Raw genomic sequence first — 17,155 nt, 5'->3', positions numbered from 1 at the left:
ACATGATAAATGGCTAATTATGCCTGGAGAAATGTATCTTTGTGAGTTTTACTGGGAACATTTTTTTTTGTAAGGTTTATAAAGACACAAGTTATTTTTTTTTTACTCAATAGGATGGTATAACTGTCATACTAAATATAAAAGTTTTATAAACATAACTCCAAAACCAAACATGCATTATGTCTAAAAATGCCTGCAATATTGTATCTATGTGATTTTTACCAGAATTAGGCAATTTTGGTAAGGTTTATAAATACAAAAAATAGGTTTTACTCATTATGACAGTATAATGTCACATTCAATCTGACAGTTATTTAAACATACTGTAACTCCTAAACCACAATTACAAAATGGCTAATAATGCCTGGAAAAATGTATCTTTGTGAGTTTTTCAGGAATTTTTATTTTTTTTATAAGGTTTGTAAAGAAACAAGTTAGTTTTTTTTTACTTAATATGACAGTATAACTGTCATACTAAATATGAAAGTTAAATAAACATAACTCCAAAACCAAACTTGCAATCTGTCTTCAACTTCCTGTAATATTGAATCTATGTGAGTTTTACCAGAATCTGGTATTTTGGTAAGGTTTACAAATACAAAAATGGGGTTTTACTCATAATGACAGTATAACTGCCATATTCAAAATAACAGTTATTTAAACATAACTCCTAAACCAAACATGATAAATAGCTAATAATGCCTGGAAAAATGTATGTAAACATAACTCCAAAACCAAACATGGATTATGTCTAAAAATGCCTGTAATATTGTATCTATGTGAGTTTTACCAGAATAAAGAATTTTGGTAAGGTTTATAAATACAAAAATTAGGTTTTACTCATAATGACAGTATAACTGCCGCCCTCAATATGACGGTTATGTTAACATAACTCCTAAACTACACATGCAAAATGGCTAATAATGCCTGGAGAATTGTATCTTTGTGAGTTTTACTAGAAAAAAATATTTTGTAAGGTTTGTAAAGACAAAAGTTTTTTTTTTTTTACTCAATATGATGGTTTAACTGTCAAACTAAATATAAAAGTAATATAAACATCATTCCAAAACCAAACTCCTAAACCAAACTTGCAATCCGTCTTAAACTGCCTGTAATATTGAATCTATATGAGTTTCACCAGAATCAGGTATTTTGGTAAGGTTTACAAATACACAACTTGGGTTTTACTCATAATGACAGTATAACTGCCATATTCAAAATAACAGTTATTTAAACACAACTCCTAAACCAAACATGCTAAATAACTAATATTGCCTGGAGAAATGTATCTTTGTGAATTTTACTAGAAAAAACTATTTTGTAATGTTTGTAAAGACAAAAGTTATTTTTTTTTACTGAATATGATGGTATAACTGTCAAACTAAATATAAAATTAATATAAACATAATTCCAAAAACTAACTCCTAAACCAAACTTGCAATCCGTCTTAAACTGCCTGTAATATTAAATCTATATGAGTTTTACCAGAATCTGGTATTTTGGTAAAGACACGAGTTAGTTTTTTTTTTTTTACACAATTTAACAGTATAGCTGTCATACTATATATGAAAGTTATATAAACACAACTCCAAAACCAAATATGCAATCCGTCTAAAAATGCCTGTAATATTGAATATATGTGAGTTTTATCAGAATCAGGTATTTTGGTAAGGTTTACAAAAACAAAAATTAGGTTTTACTCATAGTGACAGTATAACTGCCACACTCAATATGACAGTTAATTGAACATAACTCCTAAAACACAAATGCAAAATGACTAATAATGCCTGGAGAAAGGTATATTTGTGAATTTTACTGGAAAACAATATTTTGTAAGGTTTGTAAAGATACAAATTAGTTTTTGTTTTTTACTCAATATTATGGTAAAACTTTCATACTAAATATGAAAGTTATATAAACATAACTCCAAAACCAAACATGCTTTATGTCTAAAAATTCCTGTAATATTGTATCAATGTGGGTTTTACCAGAATCAGGTATTTTGGTAAAGTTTACAAATACAAAAAATAGCTTTTACTCATAATGACAGTATAACTGCCACACTCAATATGACAGTTATTTAAACATAACTCCTAAACCAAACATAATAAATGGCTAATTATGCCTGGAGAAATGTATCTTTGTGAGTTTTACTGGGAACATTTTTTTTGTAAGGTTTATAAAGACACAAGTTATTTTTTTTTTACTCAATAGGATGGTATAACTGTCATACTAAATATAAAAGTTTTATAAACATAACTCCAAAACCAAACATGCATTATGTCTAAAAATGCCTGCAATATTGTATCTATGTGATTTTTACCAGAATTAGGCAATTTTGGTAAGGTTTATAAATACAAAAAATAGGTTTTACTCACTATGACAGTATACTGTCACATTCAATCTGACAGTTATTTAAACATACTGTAACTCCTAAACCACAATTACAAAATGGCTAATAATGCCTGGAAAAATTTATCTTTGTGAGTTTTTCTGGAATTTTTTTTTTTTTTTATAAGGTTTGTAAAGAAACAAGTTAGTTTTTTTTACTTAATATGACAGTATAACTGTCATACTAAATATGAAAGTTAAATAAACATAACTCCAAAACCAAACTTGCAATCTGTCTTCAACTTCCTGTAATATTGAATCTATGTGAGTTTTACCAGAATCTGGTATTTTGGTAAGGTTTACAAATACAAAAATTGGGTTTTACTCATAATGACAGTATAACTGCCATATTCAAAATAACAGTTATTTAAACATAACTCCTAAACCAAACATGATAAATAGCTAATAATGCCTGGAAAAATGTATGTAAACATAACTCCAAAACCAAACATGGATTATGTCTAAAAATAACTGTAATATTGTATCTATGTGAGTTTTACCAGAATAAGGAATTTTGGTAAGGTTTATAAATACAAAAATTAGGTTTGACTCATAATGACAGTATAACTGCCGCCCTCAATATGACGGTTATGTTAACATAACTCCTAAACTACACATGCAAAATGGCTAATAATGCCTGGAGAATTGTATCTTTGTGAGTTTTACTAGAAAAAAATATTTTGTAAGGTTTGTAAAGACAAAAGTTTTTTTTTTTTTTACTCAATATGATGGTTTAACTGTCAAACTAAATATAAAAGTAATATAAACATCATTCCAAAACCAAACTCCTAAACCAAACTTGCAATCCGTCTTAAACTGCCTGTAATATTGAATCTATATGAGTTTCACCGGAATCAGGTATTTTGGTAAGGTTTACAAATACAAAACTTGGGTTTTACTCATAATGACAGTATAACTGCCATATTCAAAATAACAGTTATTTAAACACAACTCCTAAACCAAACATGCTAAATAACTAATATTGCCTGGAGAAATGTATCTTTGTGAATTTTACTAGAAAAAACTATTTTGTAATGTTTGTAAAGACAAAAGTTATTTTTTTTTACTGAATATGATGGTATAACTGTCAAACTAAATATAAAATTAATATAAACATAATTCCAAAAACTAACTCCTAAACCAAACTTGCAATCCGTCTTAAACTGCCTGTAATATTAAATCTATATGAGTTTGACCAGAATCAGGTATTTTGGTAAAGACACAAGTTAGTTTTTTTTTTTACACAATTTAACAGTATAGCTGTCATACTATATATGAAAGTTATATAAACACAACTCCAAAACCAAATATGCAATCCGTCTAAAAATGCCTGTAATATTGAATATATGTGAGTTTTATCAGAATCAGGTATTTTGGTAAGGTTTACAAAAACAAAAATTAGGTTTTACTCATAGTGACAGTATAACTGCCACACTCAATATGACAGTTAATTGAACATAACTCCTAAAACACAAATGCAAAATGACTAATAATGCCTGGAGAAAGGTATATTTGTGAATTTTACTGGAAAACAATATTTTGTAAGGTTTGTAAAGATACAAATTAGTTTTTGTTTTTTACTCAATATTATGGTAAAACTTTCATACTAAATATGAAAGTTATATAAACATAACTCCAAAACCAAACATGCTTTATGTCTAAAAATTCCTGTAATATTGTATCAATGTGGGTTTTACCAGAATCAGGTATTTTGGTAAAGTTTACAAATACAAAAAATAGGTTTTACTCATAATGACAGTATAACTGCCACACTCAATATGACAGTTATTTAAACATAACTCCTAAACCTATAAAATTGTATCTATGTGAGTTTTACTACAATCAGGTATTTTGGTAAGGTTTACAAATACAAAAATAAGGTTTTACTCATAATGACAGTATAACTGCCACACTCAATATGACAGTTATTTAAATATAACTCCTAAACCACACATGCAAAATGGCTAATAATGCTTGGAAAAAATTGTAAGGTTTGTAAGACAAGTTATTGTTTTTACTCAATATGACATTATAACTGTCATACTAAATGTAAAAGTTATATAAACATAACTCCAAAACCAAACATGCATTATATCTAAAAATAACTGTAATATTGTATCCATGTGAGTTTTACTATAATCAGTTGTTTTTGTAAGGTTTACAAATACAAAATATTAGTTTTACTCATAATGACAGTATACTGACAAAATGGCTAATAATGCCTTGAGGAATGTATCTTTGTGAGTTTTACTGGAAAAAATATTTTGTAAGGTTTATAAAGACACAAGTTAGTTTTTTTTACACAATTTAACAGTTTAGCTGTCATACTATATATGAAAGTTATATAAACATAATTCCAAAACCAAATATGCAATCCGTTTAAAAATGCCTGTAATATTGAATATATGTGAGTTTTATCAGATTCAGGTATTTTGGTAAGGTTTACGAATACAAAAATTAGGTTTTACTCATAGTGACAATATAACTGCCACACTCAATATGACAGTTAATTAAACATAACTCCTAAAACACAAATGTAAAATGATTAATAATGCCTAAAGAAATGTATATTTGTGAATTTTACTGGAAAACAATATTTTGTAAGATTTGTAAAGATACAAATTACCTTTTTTTTACTCAATATGATGGTATAACTGTCATACTAGATATGAAAGTTATATAAACATGACTTCAAAACCAAACATGCTTTATGTCTAAAAATTCCTGTAATATTGTATCAGGTATTTTGGTAAGGTTTACAAATACAAAAAATAGGTTTTTATTTATAATGACACACAATACAATAACTGCCACACTCAATATGACAGTTATTTAAACATAACTCCTAAACCAAACATGATAAATGGCTAATTATGCCTGGAGAATTGTATCTTTGTGAGTTTTGGGGGGGGGAAAATTGTAAGGTTTATAAAGACACAAGTTTTTTTTTTTTTTTTACTCAATATGATGGTATAACTGTCATACTAAATATGAAAGTTGTATAAACATAACTCCAAAACCAAACATGCATTATGTCTAAAAATGCCTGCAATATTGTATCAATGTGATTTTTACCCGAATCAGGTATTTTTGGTAAGGTTTACAAATACAAAAATTAGGTTTTACTCATAATGACAGTATACTGTCACATTCAATCTGACAGTTATTTAAACATAACTCCTAAACCACAAATACAAAATGGCTAATAATGCCTGGAGAAATGTATCTTTGTGAGTTTTCCTGAAAAAAATAAATAAAAAATTATAAGGTTTGTAAAGACACAAGTTAGTTTTTTTTACTTAATATGACAGTATAACTGTCATACTAAATATGAAAGTTAAATAAACATAACTCCAAAACCAAACTTCCAATACGTCTAAAAATGCCTGTAATATTGAATATATGTGAGTTTTATCAGAATCACGTATTTTGGTAAGGTTTACAAAAACAAAAATTAGGTTTTACTCATAGTGACAGTATATCTGCCACACTCAATATGACAGTTAATTACTCCTAATAACTCCTAAAACACAAATGCAAAATGACGAATAATGCCTATAGAAAGGTATATTTGTGAGTTTTATTGGAAAACAATATTTTGTAAGGTTTGTAAAGATACAAAATATTTGTTGTTTTTTACTCAATATGATGGTATAACTTTCATACTTAATATGAAAGTTATATATACATAACTCCAAAACCAAACATGCTTTATGTCTAAAAATTCCTGTAATATTGTATCGATGTGGGTTTAACCAGAATCAGGTATTTTGGTAAGGTTTACAAATACACAAAATAGATTTTACTCATAATGACAGTATAACTGCCACACTCAATATGACAGTTGTCTAAACATAACTCCTAAACCAAACATGATAAATGGCTAATTATGCCTAGAGAAATGTATCTTTGTGAGTTTTACTGGGAAACATTTTTTTTGTAAGGTTTATAAAGACACAAGTTATTTTTTTTACTCAATATGATGGTATAACTGTCATACTAAATATAAAAGTTGTAAAAACATAACTCCAAAACCAAACATGCATTATGTCTAAAAATGCCTGCAATATTGTATCGATGTGATTTTTACCAGAATCAGGTATTTTGGTAAGGATTACAAATACAAAAGTTAGGTTTTACTCATAATGACGGATAACCGCCACATTTTTTTGAACATAACTCCTAAACAAAACATGCTAATTGGCTAATAATGCCTGGAGAAATGTATCTTTGTGAGTTTTACTGGAAAAAAAAAATTTGTAAGGTTTCTAAAGACACAAGTTAGTTTTTTCTGACTCAAAAAGACGGTATTACTGTCATAATAAATGGAAAAGTTATATAAACATAAAATGCCTGTAATTTTGTATCCATGTGAGTTTTACTAGAATCAGTTGTTTTTGTAAGGTTTGCAAATACAAAATATTGGTTTTACTCACTATGACAGTATACTGCTGTCACATTGAGTAAAAAAAAAAAAAAAACTTGTGTCATAACAAACCTTAAAAAATATTTTTTTCCAGAAAAATTCACAGAGATACATTTCTCCAGGCATTATTAGTCTTTTTGAATGTGTAGTTTAGGAGTTATGTTTAAATAACTGTCAGATTGAATGTGACAGTATACTGTCATAGTGAGTATAACCAATATTTTGTATTTGCAAAACTTACAAAAACAACTGATTCTAGTAAAACTCACATGGGTACATCATTTCAGGCATTTTTAGACAAAAAGCATGTTTGGTTTTGGAGTTATGTTTATATAACTTTTCCATTTAGTATGACAGTTATACTGTCTAACTAACTTGTGTCTTTACAAACCTTACTTTTTTTTTTTTTCCAGTAAAACTCACAAAGATACATTTCTCCAGGCTTTATTAGCCATTTAGCATGTTTTGTTTAGGAGTTATGTCATTTCGAATGTGGCAGTTATCCGTCATTATGAGTAAAACCTAATTTTTGTATATGTAATCCTTAACAAAATACCTGATTCTGGTAAAAATCACATATATTCAATATTACAGACATTTTTAGACAGATTGCAAGTTTGGTTTTGGAGTTATGTTTATATAACTTTCAAACTTAGTAAGACAGTTATACTATCATATTGAGTAAAAAAAACTAACTTATGTCTATAAAAACCTTACAAAATATTTTTTTCCGGTAAAACTCACAAAAATACATTTCTCCAGGCATTATTAGCCATCTGTGGTTTAGAATTTATGTTTAAATAACAGGCAGATTGAATGTGACAGTATACTGTCATAGTAGTTTTTTACTTAATATGCCAGTAATGTTCTTAAAATCCTGAGATAATGCGAAAAAAGCAATACAAATATTTTTCAACATAATTCCTACACCAAACATGCAACATGTCTAATAATGCCTGAAGACATGTATCTTTGTTAGCTTTACTAGAAAATGTATCTTTTGTAAGTTTTGCAACAACGCAAGTTAGTTTTTTTAATTCAATATAACAGTATAACTGTCAAACTAAATGTAAAAGTTATATAAACATAACTCCAAAAATGAACATGCATTATGTCTAAAAATGCCTAAAATATTGTATCTATGTGAGTTTTACCAGAATCAGGTAATTTGGTAAGGTTTGCAAATACAAAATATTGGTTTTACTCACTATGACAGTATACTGCTGTCATATTGAGTAAAAAAATACCTAACTTGTGTTATAACAAACCTTACAAAATATTTTTTCCAGAAAAATTCACAGAGATACATTTCTCCCGGCATTATTAGTCATTTTGAATGTGTGGTTTAGGAGTTATGTTTAAATAACTGTCGGATCGAATGTGACAGTATACTGTCATAGTGAGTTAAAACAATATTTTGTATTTGCAAAACTTACAAAAACAACTGATTCTAGTAAAACTCACATGGATACATCATTTCAGGCATTTTTAGTAATAAAGCCTGTTTGGTTTTGGAGTTATGTTTATATAACTTTTCCATTTATTATGACAGTTATACTGTCTTTTTGAGTTAGAAAAAACTAACTTGTGTCTTTACAAACCTTACCAGTAAAACTCACAAAGATACATTTCTCCAGGCATTATTAAGGTTTGTTATGACACAAGTTTTTTTTTTTTTTTTACTCAATATGACAGCAGTATACTGTCATAGTGAGTAAAACCAATATTTTGTATTTGCAAACCTTACAAAAACAACTGATTCTAGTAAAACTCACATGGATACAAAATTACAGGCATTTTATGTTTATATAACTTTTCCATTTATTATGACAGTTATACCGTCTTTTTGAGTCAGAAAAAATTAACTTGTGTCTTTAGAAACCTTACAAATTTTTTTTTTCCAGTAAAACTCACAAAGATACATTTTTCCAGGCATTATTAGCCATTTAGCATGTTTTGTTTAGGAGTTATGTTAAAACAAATGTGGCGGTTATCCGTCATTATGAGTAAAACCTCATTTTTGTATTTGTAATCCTTCCCAAAATACCTGATTCTGGTAAAATTCACATATATTCAATATTACAGCCATTTTTTTACGAATTGCAAGTTTGGTTTTGGAGTTATGTTTATAAAACTTTCATATTCAGTATGACAGTTATACCATCATATTGAGTTAAAAAAAAAACAGTATCTTTACAAACCTTACAAAATATTTTTTTCCAGTAAAAATCACAACGATACATTTTTCCACGCAATATTTGTCATTTTGCATGTGTGTTTTAGGAGTTATGTTTAAATAACTGTCATATTGAGCGTGGCAGTTTTACTGTCATTATGAGTAAAACCTAATTTTGGTATTTTAAACCTTACCAAAATACCTGATTCTGATAAAACTCACATATATTTAATATTACAGGCATTTTTAAATGGATTGCATGTTTGGTTTTTAGAGTTTGGTTTTGGAGTTATGTTTCTATAACTTTTTTATTTAGTTTGACAGTTATACCGTCATATTGAGTAAAAAAACTTGTGTCTTTGCAAACCTTACAAAAGATCAATACTCTAGTAAAACTAACAAAGATACATTTCTCCAGAATTAATAGCCATTTTCATGTGTCGTTTATGAGTTATGTTTAAATAACTGTCATATTGAGTGTGGCACTTATAATGTCACTATCAGTAAAACCTATTTTTTTATTTGTCAACCTTACCAAAATACCTCATTTTGGTAAAACTCACATAGATTCTATATTACAGACATTTTTAGACGGATTGCAAGTTTGGTTTTGGAGTCATGTTTATATATTTTTTTGCATGTAGTATGACAGTTATACTGTCATATTGAGTAAAAAAAACAAACGTGGGTCTTTACAAACCTTACAAAATATTTGTCCTAGTACAAATCACAAAGATACATGTCTCCAGGCATTATTAGCAATTTTGCATGTGTGGTTTAAGAGTTATGTTTACATAACTGTCAGATTGAATGTGACAGTATACTGTCATAGTGAGTAAAACCTAATTTTTGTATTTGTAAACCTTACCAAAATACCTGATTCTGGTAAAACTCACATAGATACAATATTACAGGTATTTTTAGACACAATTCATGTTTGTTTTTGGAGTTATGTTTATATAACTTTCATATTTAGTATGACGGTTATACCATCATATTGAGTAAAACAAAACTACATTGTGTCTTTATAAACCTTACAAATTATTTTTTTCCTGTAAAACTCACAACGATACATTTCTCCAGGCATTATTAGCCATTTATCATGTTTGGTTTAGGAATTATGTTTAAATACCTGTTCATGTTAAATGTGGCAGTTATCTTGTCATTATTAGTAAAACCTATTTTTTGTATTAGTAAACCTTACCAAAATACCTGATTCTGGTAAAACTCACATAGATACAATATTACAGGAATTTTTAGACATAAAACATGTTTGGTTTTGGAGTTATGTTCATATAACTTTCATATTTAATATGACAGTTATACTATCATATTAAGTAAAAAAAAAACTAATTTGTGTCTTTACAAACCTTACAAAATATTTTTTTTCATTAAAATTCACAAAGATACATTTTTCCAGGCATTATTAGTCATTTTGCATTTGTTTTTTAGGAGTTATGTTTAAAAAACTGTCATATTGAGTGTGGCAGTTATACTGTCATTTTGAGTAAAACCTAATTTTTGTATTTGTAAACCTTACTAAAATACATGATTTTGGTAAAACTCACATAGATTCAATATTACAGACATTTTTAGACGGATTGCAAGTTTGGTTTTAGAGTTGTGTGTATATAACTTTCATATTTAGTATGACAGTTATACTGTCAAATTGAGTAAAAAATAACAAACTTGTAATTTTACAAACCTTACAAAATATTTTTTTTCCAGTAAAATTCACAGAGATACATTTTTCCAGGCATTATTAGTCATTTTGCATGTGTGGTTTAGGAGTTATGTTTATATAGCTGTCAGATTAAATGTGACAATATACTGTCATAGTGAGTAAAACCAATATTTTGTATTTGCAAAACTTACAAAAACAACTGATTCTAGAAAAACTCACATGGATACAATATTACAGGCATTTTTAGACATAATGCATGTTTGGTTTTGGAGTTATGTTTTTACTACTTTTACATTTAGTATCACAGTTATACGCCCTGCGATGAGGGGGGGACTTGTCCAGGGTGTACACCGCCTTCCGCCCGATTGTAGCTGAGATAGGCTCCAGCGCCCCCCCGCGACCCCAAAAGGGAATAAGCGGTAGAAAATGGATGGATGGTTGGACAGTATAACTGTCATCCATCCATCCATATTAAGTAAAAAAAACTAAATTGTTTCTTTACAAACCTTACAAAATATGTTTTTCCAGTAATCTCACAAAGATACATTTCTCCAGGCATTATAGCCATTTTGCATGTGTGGTTTGGTAGTTATGTTTAAATAAATGTCAAATTGAATGTGACAGTATACTATCATGGTGAGTAAAACCAATATTTTGTAATTGCAAACCTTACTACAACAATTGATTTTAGTAAAACTCGCATGGATACAAAATTACAGGCATTTTTAAGCAATGCATTTTTGGTTTTGGAGTTATGTTTATATATTTTTTACATTTAGTATTACAGTTATACTGTCATATTGAGTAAAAAAAACTAACTTGTGTCTTTATAAACCTTAAGAAAAATGTTTTTCCAGTAAAACTCACAAAGATACATTTCTCCATGCATTATTAGCCATTAACCATGTTTGGTGTAGAGTTATGTTTAAATACCTGTCATATTGAGTGTGGCAGATATACTGTCATTATGAGTAAAACCTATTTTTTGTATTTGTAAAATTACCAAAATAACTGATTCTGATAAAACTCACATGGATAAAATATTACAGGATTTTTTAGACATAAAGCATTTTTCCATCATATTGAGTAAAAAAAACTAACTTGTGTCTATACAAACCTTACAAAATATTTTTTTTCCAGTAAAACTCACAAAAATACTTTTCTCCAGTTATTATTAGCCATTTTGTATCTGTGGTTTAGAATTTGTGTTTAAATAACAGTCAGATTGAAAGTGACAGTATACTGTCATAGTGAGTAAAACCTAATTTTTGTATTTGTAAACCTTAACAAAATACCTGATTCTAGTAAAACTCACATCGATTCAATATTACAGGCATTTTTAGACGGATTGCATGTTTGGTATTGGAGTTATGTTTATATAACTTTTACATTTATTATGACAGTTATACAAACATATTGAATAAAAAAAAATATTTTGTGTTTTATCAAACCTTACAAAATATTGTTTTTCCTGTAAAACTCACAAAGATACATTTCTCCAGGCATTATTAGCCATTTTGCATGTGTGGTTTAGGAGTTATGTTAACATAACCGTCATATTGAGGGTGGCAGTTATACTGTCATTATGAGTAAAACCAAATTTTTGTATTTATAAACCTTACCAAAATTCCTGATTCTGGTAAAACTTACATAGATACAATATTACAGGCATTTTTAGACATAATGCATGTTTGGTTTTGGAGTTACGTTTATATACATTTTTCCAGGCATTATTAGCTATTTATCATGTTTGGTTTAGGAGTTATGTTTAAATAACTGTCATATCAAATAATGCAGTTATACTGTCATTATGAGTAAAACCCAAGTTTTGTATTTATAAACCTTACCAAAATACCTGATTCTGGTAAAACTCATATAGATTCAATATTACAGACAGTTTAAGACGGATTGCAAGTTTAGTTTAGGAGTTTGGTTTTGGAATGATGTGTATATTACTTTTATATTTAGTTTGACAGTTATACCATCATATTGAGTAAAAAAAAAAAAAACGTTTGTCTTTACAAACCTTACAAAATATTTTTTTCTAGTAAAACTCACAAAGATACATTTCTCCAGGCATTATTAGCTATTTAGCATGTTTGGATTAGGAGTTATGTTTTAATAACTGTTATTTTGAATATGGCAGTATGAGTAAAACCCAATTTTTGTATTTGTAAACCTTACCAAAATACCTGATTCTGGTAAAACTCACATAGATTCAATATTACAGGCATTTTTAGACGTATTGCAAGTTTGGTTTTGGAGTTATGATTATTTAACTTTCATATTTAGTATGACAGTTTTATTGTCATATTAAGTAAAAAAAACTAACTTGTGTCTTTACAAACCTTATACATTTGTTATTTTTTTTCCAGGAAAACTCACAAAGATACATTTCTCCAGACATTATTAGCCATTTTGTATTTGTGGTTTAGGAGTTACAGTAAGTTTAAATAACTGTCAGATTGAATGTGACAGTATACTGTGAGTAAAACCTAAATTTTGTATTTATAAAGCTTACCAAAATACCTGTTTCTGGTAAAACTCACATAGATACAATATTACAGGCATTTTTAGACATAATGCATGTTTGGTTTTGGAGTTATGTTTATATACATTTCTCCAGGCATTATTAGCCATTTATCATTTTTGGATTAGGTGTCGAATAAAAATAAAGGACCCAGATTTCCCTCGCCCGGACGCGGGTCACCGGGGCCCCCCTCTGGAGCCAGGCCCGGAGGTGGGGCACGATGGCGAGCGCCTGGTGGCCGGTCCCCATGGGGCCCGGCCGGGCACAGCCCGAAGAGGCAACGTGGGTCCCCCCTCCAATGGGCTCACCGCCCATAGCAAGGGCCATAGAGGTCGGGTGCATTGTGAGCTGGGTGGCAGTCGACGGCAGGGCACTTGGCGGTCCGATCCTCGGCTACAGAAGCTAGCTCTTGGGACGTGGAACGTCACCTCGCTGGGGGGGGAAGGAGCCTGAGCTAGTGCGCGAGGTTGAGAAGTTCCGGCTAGATATAGTCGGACTCACTTCGACGCACAGCAAGGGCTCTGGAACCAGTTCTCTCGAGAGGGGATGGACTCTCTTCCACTCTGGCGTTGCCGGCAATGAGAGGCGACGGGCTGGGGTGGCAATTCTTGTTGCCCCCCGGCTCAGAGCCTGCACGTTGGAGTTCAACCCGGTGGACGAGAGGGTAGCTTCCCTCCGCCTTCGGGTGGGGGGATGGGTCCTGACTGTGGTTTGCGCTTACGCGCCAAACCGCAGCTCAGAGTACCCACCCTTTTTGGATTCGCTCGAGGGAGTACTTGAGAGTGCTCCCCCGGGTGATTCCCTCGTTCTACTGGGGGACTTCAATGCTCATGTTGGCAGCGACAGTGAAACCTGGAGAGGCGTGATTGGGAAGAATGGCCGCCCGGATCTGAACCCGAGTGGTGTTTTTTATTGGACTTTTGTGCCCGTCACAGATTGTCCATAATGAACACCATGTTCGAACATAAGGGTGTCCATATGTGCACTTGGCACCAGGACACCCTAGGTCGCAGTTCCATGATCGACTTTGTAGTTGTGTCATCGGATTTGCGGCCTCATGTTTAGGACACTCGGGTGAAGAGAGGGGCGGAGCTTTCAACCGATCACCACCTGGTGGTGAGTTGGCTGCGATGGTGGGGGAGGATGCCGGACAGACCTGGCAGGCCCAAACGCATTGTGAGGGTTTGTTGGGAACGTCTGGCAGAGTCTCCTGTCAGAGAGAGTTTCAATTCCCACCTCCGGAAGAACTTTGAACATGTCACGAGGGAGGTGCTGGACATTGAGTCCGAGTGGACCATGTTCCGCGCCTCTATTGTCGAGGCAGCTGATTGGAGCTGTGGCCGCAAGGTAGTTGGTGCCTGTCGTGGCGGTAATCCTAGAACCCGTTGGTGGACACCGGCGGTGAGGGATGCCGTCAAGCTGAAGAAGGAGTCCTATCGGGTTCTTTTGGCTCATAGGACTCCTGAGGCAGCGGACAGGTACCGACAGGCCAAGCGGTGTGCGGCTTCAGCGGTTGTGGAGGCAAAAACTCGGACATGGGAGAAGTTCGGGGAAGCCATGGAAAACGACTTCTGGACGGCTTCGAAGCGATTCTGGACCACCATCCGCCGCCTCAGGAAGGGGAAGCAGTGCACTATCAACACCGTGTATGGTGAGGATGGTGTTCTGCTGACCTCGACTGCGGATGTTGTGGATCGGTGGAGAGAATACTTCGAAGACCTCCTCAATCTCACCAACACGTCTTCCTATGAGGAAGCAGTGCCTGGGGAATCTGTGGTGGGCTCTTCTATTTCTGGGGCTGAGGTTGCCGAGGTAGTTAAAAAGCTCCTCGGTGGCAAGGCCCCGGGGGTGGATGAGATCCGCCCAGAGTTCCTTAAGGCTCTGGATGCTGTGGGGCTGTCTTGGTTGACAAGACTCTGCAGCATCGCGTGGACATCAGGGTGGGAACCTCTGGATTGGCAGACCGGGGAGGTGGTTCCTCTCTTTAAGAAGGGAAACCGGAGGGTGTGTTGTAACTATCGTGGGATCACACTCCTCAGCCTTCCCGGTAAGGTCTATTCAGGTGTACTGGAGAGGAGGCTACGCCGGTCAGTCGAACCTCGGATTCAGGAGGAACAGTGTGGTTTTCGTCCTGGTCGTGGAACTGTGGACCAGCTCTATACTCTTGGCAGGGTCCTTGAGGGTGCATGGGAGTTTGCCCAACCGGTCTACATGTGTTTTCTGGACTTGGAGAAGGCATTCGACCGTGTCCCTCGGGAAGTCCTGTGGGGAGTGCTCATTTAGCAAATAACAAACTTGTAATTTTACAAACCTTACAAAATATTTTTTTCCAGTAAAATTCACAGAGATACATTTTTCCAGGCATTATTAGTCATTTTGCATGTGTGGTTTAGGAGTTATGTTTAAATAGCTGTCAGATTGAATGTGACAGTATTCTGTCATAGTGAGTAAAACCAATATTTTGTATTTGCAAAACTTACAAAAACAACTGATGCTAGTAAAACTCACATGGATACAATATTACAGGCATTTTTAGACATAATGCATGTTTGGTTTTGGAGTTATGTTTATACTACTTTTACATTTAGTATGACAGTTATACTGTCCATCCATCCATCCATTTTTACCGCTTATTCCCTTCTCAGCTACAATCAGGCGGAAGGCGGGGTACACCCTGGAAAAGTCGCCACCTCATCATATTAAGTAAAAAAAACTAAATTGTTTCTTTACAATCCTTACAAAATATGTTTTTCCAGTAATCTCACAAAGATACATTTCTCCAGGCATTATAGCCATTTTGCATATGTGGTTTGGTAGTTATGTTTGAATAACTGTAAAATTGAATGTGACAGTATACTATCATGGTGAGTAAAACCAATATTTTGTATTTGCAAACCTTACTACAACAATTGATTTTAGTAAAACTCGCATTGATACAAAATTACAGGCATTTTTTAACATAATGCATGTTTGGTTTTGGAGTTATGTTTATATATTTTTTACATTTAGTATTACAGTTATACTGTCATATTGAGTAAAAAAAACTAACTTGTGTCTTTATAAACCTTAAAAAAAAACGTTTCCAGTAAAACTCACAAAGATACATTTCTCCAGGCATTATTAGCCATTAACCATGTTTGGTTTAGAGTTATGTTTAAATAACTGTCATATTGAGTGTGGCAGATATACTGTCATTATGAGTAAAACCTATTTTTTGTTTTTGTAAAATTACCAAAATAACTGATTCTGATAAAACTCACATGGATAAAATATTACAGGATTTTTTAGACATAAAGCAAGTTTCCATCATATTGAGTAAAAAAAACTAACTTGTGTCTAAACAAACCTTACAAAATATATTTTTTCCAGTAAAACTCACAAAAATACATTTCTCCAGTTATTATTAGCCATTTTGCATCTGTGGTTTAGAATTTGTGTTTAAATAACAGGCAGATTGAATGTGTCAGTATACTGTCATAGTGAGTAAAACCTAATTTTTGTATTTGTAAACCTTAACAAAATACCTGATTCTAGTAAAACTCACATAGATTCAATATTACAGGCATTTTTAGACGGATTGCATGTTTGGTATTGGATAACTTTTACATTTATTATGACAGTTATACAAACATATTGAATAAAAAAAACTATTTTGTGTCTTATCAAACCTTACAAAATATTTTTTTCCCTGTAAAACTCACAAAGATACATTTCTCCAGGCATTATTAGCCATTTTGCATGTGTGGTTTAGGAGTTATGTTAACATAACCGTCATATTGAGGGTGGCAGTTATACTGTCATTATGAGTAAAACCAAATTTTTGTATTTATAAACCTTACCAAAATTCTTTATTCTGGTAAAACTCACATAGATACAATATTACAGGCATTTTTAGACATAATCCATGTTTGGTTTTGGAGTTATGTTTATATACATTTTTCCAGGCAT

Source organism: Nerophis lumbriciformis, linkage group LG14, assembly GCF_033978685.3.
Source record: "Nerophis lumbriciformis linkage group LG14, RoL_Nlum_v2.1, whole genome shotgun sequence".
In the NCBI taxonomy this organism is placed as follows: domain Eukaryota; kingdom Metazoa; phylum Chordata; class Actinopteri; order Syngnathiformes; family Syngnathidae; genus Nerophis; species Nerophis lumbriciformis.
Note: the sequence above shows the minus strand (reverse complement) of the source record.